At 37.3% G+C, this 7,500-nt stretch overlaps 1 protein-coding gene across 1 annotated transcript in view; it reads left to right on the forward strand.

The window, feature by feature from the left end:
* Positions 1-7,500, forward strand: part of LOC135091829 (basement membrane-specific heparan sulfate proteoglycan core protein-like) — an 87,019-nt gene that overhangs the window by 50,248 nt on the left and 29,271 nt on the right. The window lies entirely within an intron of this gene.

Raw genomic sequence — 7,500 nt, forward strand, 5'->3', positions numbered from 1 at the left:
TGAATAGCTGAACTGAAGACACAGAACAGAGAGGAGGGGGAAGCTAATCTTATAACAATTAATCTAGTGATAAAATTTCGCTATGATATAATGACATTGGTGAAGGACAGTCGTGATTCTGGTCTATATTCTTAAACATCTCAACTTTCTGTCCCCGTGAAAATTTCAAGTGTATTTTTATTCATTTATTTTTTATGGTACTGTTAGAGTAACCCTTTCGCTGCGATATGGAATCCTTCACAACACTAAACGTAATTCAAGAAATCTTTATAAGTGTGTACCATAAAGATTAAAAGAATAGATTTTTGCAATTTCCGGCCAGTTTAATGATTGTAAGTGGGTGAAGAACAAGTAAAGATGTCTCAGAACAGGTAGCAGTTAAGAAAAGATGTCTCAAGTAACAGTGAAAGAGTTAACAAAGACTCTGTACTGTTAAAAGAGAAAGAGAGAGAGAGAGAGAGAGAGAGAGAGAGAGAGAGAGAGAGAGAGAGAGAGAGAGAGAGAGAGAGAGAGAGAGAGAGAGAGAGAGAGAGAGAGAGAGAGAGAGAGAGAACCCAGCCAATCATCTCTGTGGCATCTAAAAATAATGATGAGAGAACAAAGATAATATTGAGATAAAATTATAGCATTTCCATATCAAGTCTAGATTAGGTTGAGTTATGTTAGCTTCAGATTAATCCAGTTCATTAATTTCACTGCTGATCCCTTCATTGTGTAGACCATCGAAAACGTATTTTTTGCCTAGAAATTAAGTCACAGTCTCGAAATTAGATATAGTTCCACATTACCCTATTAAGAATACGTGGGTGGTGTTCACGGATACAGCAGGAGCGACGCACAGAGAAATGTTCATCAGACGACAGGTGGCGCGACGAACCCTAGGAAAACGAGACGGTGAGACAGTAATGGATCACTGAGTCAGGTGGCGAGCTGTGTACAGTTTCCCAAGCTTGTCCTAGGGGTAATTTGTCCGTGTTCTGGCCCATACCCTCGTGGCCCTGCTCCCTGTATGGCGGGTCCTCAATGGTTGACAGAGCATCGTTTTTCAAAGTGGTGCCTTGCGGAGCCTTGCCAAATTCTAATGTTGAAAATGTCCTGGTTCTTTCGGACTTTCAAGAGACTATAGTGGAAGTTACTAGAGTTTTCAAGGGTGTTTTTTATAATTCTGGTGATTGTTTTTCTGGTCATGGACAAGAAAACAGTGAAAAAGGTAAATATTATGGAGTTTTCTGAAGTATTATTAACGATTCTAAAGATAGTCTTATGTAAGGGTTCTGGCAAAGGAGGAAAATAGCAAAAAAAAAAAAAAAAAAAGGCCCATTGAATATGCTAGTCCCAAGAGAGAAAAAATACTGGAGTTTTTCAATAACGCGTTTTAAGATTTTACTGATATTTGTTAAGTAAAGGTTCTGGCAAGGACACCACCACAGCCACCACCACCACCATCACCACCACCGTCAACAGCAGCAAGGTTAAGTGTCGGAGGAGCAATGCAACACGCACAACATATCGTAATAATCTGTAGTGTACTCAAATTAACCATTTTAGTAAAGGGAATCACAAAATTAAGTGAAGTCAACATGAAAATTAGTTAGTGTTTGAGGGGCAAGGCAACGCACCTAACATAACGTAATACTCTGCAGTGTTCTCTTATTAACCAGCATACTTGTACAGGGCAGCACAAGCCACCGAGATAAAAGCTTAATTTTCCGCCCAATCTCATATCGGAATTAACGTTTTAGTAATGCAGGGAACGTTTCAGTGGTTCATGACGCGACTCGAGGTTTCAAAGGTATTGGAATCGTCAGGTTATGGGGCTTTCAAAGAGTTGGTAAGGGTTTAAAGCTGTTTTGAAGCGCGAGTCGATTTAAAGGTCTGAATATTTGCTTAATTTAACGGAAATGCTTAAAGTTTGGGCTGACAACAAAAAAAATGTCTCTTTTATTTCATTGTGCTTGTTATGTTTGTTGAGACATAAAAGAAACGAAAAGACGAGAGGGAAAATGAATAAAAGAGGAAAAACACGTTAAGGAAAGGAGAAGAGGTACAGGAGGAAGGATGTGGGGGAAAGGGTAAATGGAGGAGAGCAGATGGAGAGGCGAATGGAAGGAGAAACAAGAGAGGAAAAGGAAGAGGAAAGGGGAAAAGGAAGAAGGTGAAAAGAGGGAGGAGGAACGGCCGGAGTCTTGGGATATAAAAAAGCAGTGAACCGTAATGGGGGAAAAAAAGATAAGAAACTTAGCCAGGTGAAAAATAGAAGGTAAAAACACACACGTACACATGAACATACAAAAAGAAAGAAAAATGAAAAAGAAAAAAGAACCTCGCTACTTTTCACCACAAAAAAAAAAAAAAAGAGATGAAGATAAAAAAGTAACACACACACACACACACACACACACACACACACACACACACACACACACACACACACACACACACACACACACACACACACACACACACACGAGTTAACTTGATCAGGTATTTGAAGGACCAAAAGTTTGATTAGTTTTTATACAGGTGATATTTTGCTGAGAGAGAGAGAGAGAGAGAGAGAGAGAGAGAGAGAGAGAGAGAGAGAGAGAGAGAGAGAGAGAGAGAGAGAGAGAGAGAAAGAGAGAGAGAGAGAGCAAAACTTTCTCTATGTCAATTAAAAAAAGGGAGAATGTAAGAAAAAACTCTCTCTCTCTCCCTCTCTCTCTCTCTCTCTCTCTCTCTCTCTCTCTCTCTCTCTCTCTCTCTCTCTCTCTCTCTCTCTCTCTCTCTCTCTCACTTATTTAGCTCAAGGGCGTCGATCTATCAGTGGCTATTCCCCCGCCCATCAAGAGGCGGGGAAAGGTTGGTAAACGAGCAGTAATTCCTACGCCAGGCCAATCCCCCTCATAATCGTTAACACAATTACTGTAACCCGCCGCAGGACAAGTCTCTCTGTGTCACTGTGGGGGCTTGCGTCGCTCTCTGTCAGCGCTTTATTAATCTGTCTCTTTTTATTTCATCTATTTGTTTTTTGTTTTTTTTGCTTTGTTATTTATTTTATTTTTTTTGCTTATGTTTCTGACGTTTTCCCTCCCTCCCTCCCTCCCTCTCTCTCTCTCTCTCTCTCTCTCTCTCTCTCTCTCTCTCTCTCTCTCTCTCTCTCTCCTCGTTTTTTTCTGCCTTATCTCCTCCTCCAATTATTTCTACCTCATACTTACTCTCTCCTCTCTTTTAATTACTCTCCCTCTTATTCTAACCTCTCTTTCTCCTCCCCTTCTTCCGCTTTGCCGTCCTACCTAACCTTTTCCCGCCCTCAGCGTTTCCCCTGCCGCACACTTTCCCCTTCATTTGCATATAAACTCTTTTTTTGTACTGCAGCACGTAACTGTGAATAAGCCAGAAATACAATTGTAATTATCATTGTTTTCATTCTTTTTTTTTCTATTTTTGCATATTTTTATAAGCAATAATGGGGAGATGTTCACGTTCGTTTCGTATTTGTGTGTTTTTTTGGTGTTTTTTTTTTCGTATGCTGGTATATTTAATTAATTGTTTTTCGTTTTTTTTTTTTTGCATTTTTTTACAAGCAATAATGGAGAGCAATTCACGTTTTTTTTTGTTTTTTTTTTTAATGTTTTTTTTTCTGCATTCCTCAATTTTTTTCCACCTATGTGTATTTGATTAACTTTCTCTTAAACTATTGTGCATTTTTCCCATACAGGTGTTGGTAATTCCTCTGTTTATCGTTTTTTTTAAATGTTTTGTTATTTTTTTTATTATCTATTTATTTATCTGTGTTTATTGCTAATGACTACTTGAAAATATACTTAAAATTTTTCGTAATGATTGCAAACTCAAATATAATTCCATTTATTTTTCTAAGTGAGTTTATTTTGTTTATTTATCTATTTTTATTCTGTGTTTAGGTCCAATTTTTATTCCTGTACAATTATGACTATTTTTTTCCTGGCAATTACAATCTAAAAAAAAAGTAATTCTTTTTTTTTCTCTATTTTTTTCTTGGTATTTTGCGTTTAGATCCATTTTTGCTGTGGTTTCTTTCCTCCACAATTACAACAATTTCCTTTACTTTTTTTTTCCGCTAGGACTTTTCTAGAAACTGCTTTCCGCTAGTTTAACTCACTAAGTCGCTTCTCCAACTTGTAATAATATGCTGTTTTGAAAGAGCCTTTGTGTCAACTTTTTTTTTTTTTATTTTTTTTTCCTGCTAGCTTAACTTACTCGCTTTCCTAACTTGTAATAACTTGTTGTGTTCTGGAGAGATTGTTTTTTATGCTTAGTTTTGTGACATCCTTGTTTTTTTTAAGGTGAGTGAGTTATAGTTTTTACATGCAAGAGTATATCATTTTTATTTCACTTCCTGTAACACTGAGGACTAAAACTTTTAATATCTGTCTGTCGTTCCTTTTTTCTTCTGACTTGTTCATCTATTCTCTCTCTCTCTCTCTCTCTCTCTCTCTCTCTCTCTCTCTCTCTCTCTCTCTCTCTCTCTCTCTCTCTCTCTCTCTCTCTCTCTCTCTCTCTCTCTCTCTCTACCATAAGCATTTCCTACTTCTTGTCTCATTTCCTTTCTCCACTTGGTATTGTTCCCCTATTCCTTACCTCCTTCCTTCCTTCCTTCCTTCCTTCCTTCATCATTCGTCGACCTCCTGCTCCTTTCTCTCGTCTCTCTTCTTGTCTTCCTTCCTTTGGCTTTTATTATCCTTCGCCTTTCTTCTCTTCATCTTGTTTGCATCTTTTCTTCTGAAGTATTTTTTCTTCCTTTCTTCCTTTTTTTCCCTCATGATTTCTTACTGTCCTCTTCCTCTTCCTCTTCCTCCTCTTCATATTGTTTCATTGTTATCTTCTCTCGTATATTCTTCTCTCTTTCTTCCTCTATACATGTCGTTTCATATCTTTCCTCCTTCCCTTATTTTCCTCTTCCTTTCTTCCCTTCCTTCTGTGTGATATCCTTCGTAAAATGTTCTTATATTCTCGTTTATCGTTGTTCCTTTGTGTTCTTTTTTGTTCCTCTGCTTCCTTCTTCCCTTCTTGTTCTTCCTCCTTCCATCATCCTGTAATGTTCCGTCCTGTGATCTTGTTCATATGTTCCTCTTCTTCCTCTTCTATTTACTCTTGTATTGTTTCTTCTTCCCCTCCACCTCCACCACGTTGGGCAAGATAGATATAACCTAGACACCTCCTTCTCCTCCTCCTCCTCTATCTTCTCCATATATTCTTTCTGTTTTCCTTCCCCTTCACCCATTTCCTCCACCCTAGGGAAGCGAAGATACTCCAACCATCTCTTCTTCCTCCTCCTATTCTTCTCATCCTCCTCTTCCTTTTCATCTTCCTCCAAATAATGTTTTCTTCCTCTTTCTCACTTTTTTTTTCTCTTCGTTCTGATCTGCATAGATTAAACACATTTACATCTCTTCTCCTCGTCTTCTTCGTCCTCCTCCTCCTCAGAGCCAATCACCAAAGCTAATTGGCAGGTAATCACTGAGTCAACATTAATATCACTCATCAACGTCCGCCATCACTCCCGCTCACCTGCAATCAATTACCTCACCTGTTTTTCACCTGGTCACTTCCTCTCTTGTTTTTTACACCAACGAGTTTTCTAGAGAAGTGATGGTTTGATTATTATTGTTGTTGTTGTTGTTGTTGTTGTTTTTTTATTGAATTTTATAGTGGTAGTAAGTTTGTTGTTGTTTTTGTTGTTGTTGTTGTTGTTGTTGTTGTTGTTGTTGTTGTTGTTATTGAGTGTAGTTATCAAGTTAAGTTTTTTTATTGTTATTGTTACTGTTGCTGTTATTATTATTATTACTATTATTATTATTATTATTATTATTATTATTATTATTATTATTATTATTATTATTACTATTGGTCTCTATTGTTTTCAAAGTGAATGTGTTACTATTATTATTATTATTATTATTATTATTATTATTATTATTATTATTATTATTATTATTATTATTATTATTATCGCCATCATCTTATTACGACATATTCATCATTATCGTCATTATCATTGTTTCCAAGGTGAATGCATCATTATTATTCTCATCATCATTATCACCCATTAATAGTTATATAGAGAAACTCATTACCATTACCATTATTACCACTATTATCACAGTCTGTCATTATCACCACTACCATCATCATCATTACAAGGTTCAGGATTCAGACTCGGGGTTTCCAAACAAGAGAAAACATTTTAGACGAAACGTGATGAAACTTATTAAAAAAACAAAACAAAAAAACGAAGCATTATAACGAACTGAACGAAGATCTGAAGGCGAATAAAATAGAAAAACGACATGCATAATAGATTTTCGTTAAGGTGAAGTTGAAAAGTTCCAGCAAATATCCCCCTTTTATTATCATTATTATTATTGCTATCATGAAAGGAACGGCACGTGGGAAGAAGTCAAGGTGTCTGTCTGTGTGTCTGTGTGTCTGTGTGTCTGTGTGTCATTGTTGCTCTTCTTGCTCAGTCTCTTTCACTGGTCTTTCTCTTCCTTCGTCTCTCCTTCTCTCATAGATATGCAAATTTGATAGACGTGATAGATTGGAAAGGATAAAATCTAATTAAGGAAAGGGAAACGAGAAGGAGGAGGAGGAGGAGGAGGAGGAGGAGGAGGAGGAGGAGGAGGAGGAGGAGGAGGAGGAGGAGGAAATGAAACGGAGGAAAAAGTGAGATAAGGTTAACAAAGCTGTCAATAGAAAACTGCAAGAGAGAGAGAGAGAGAGAGAGAGAGAGAGAGAGAGAGAGAGAGAGAGAGAGAGAGAGAGAGAGAGAGAGAGAGAGAGAGAGAGAGAGAGAGAGAGAGAGAGAGAGAGAGAGAGAGAGAGAGAGAGAGGTTCTACCTGTACTCACACACACTCCTGCCTGAACCACTAAACTTTTCATATTGTACTGTTCAGAAATTTATAAAAGAATCGATATAAAAAAATAAATAAAATAATAATAAATAAGAGTCAATATTCTTTACGCAGTGCAGATAAGAAGGAACGTCACGTATTTAAGTATTACAAGTTGCTCGTGGCATTTTCATTTCCTCCTTTTGTCAGAAATGTTAGGAATGAGAGAGAGAGGGAGAGGGACAGAGGAAGAGGGACAAAGAAATATTCTGTGATACTTTTTACAATATCACAACTTGGCTTTTGTTTTTTTTCGTCCTGCGAGTCAAAGAATGAAAAGAACGGAATTTATGGCAACAAGAGCTTCAGTTTTCATTGATTTCCGCTCCTCGTACGTTTAAATATAAGAGAAAATGACAGGAACTACAAATATTACTACTACTACTACTACTACTACTACTACTACAACTACTACTCTCACGGATCGCCATAATAATTGAATTTCAAGCACTTTTCACAAACCCTGAACTTGAAAACCAATCTTGCCACTGCCATCAAATATTAAACCAAACCTAAAGTACGATATTTCACCAGAGAGAGAGAGAGAGAGAGAGAGAGAGAGAGAGAGAGAGAGAGAGAGAGAGA

This window comes from Scylla paramamosain, chromosome 38 (assembly GCF_035594125.1).
Source record: "Scylla paramamosain isolate STU-SP2022 chromosome 38, ASM3559412v1, whole genome shotgun sequence".
NCBI lineage: Eukaryota > Metazoa > Arthropoda > Malacostraca > Decapoda > Portunidae > Scylla > Scylla paramamosain.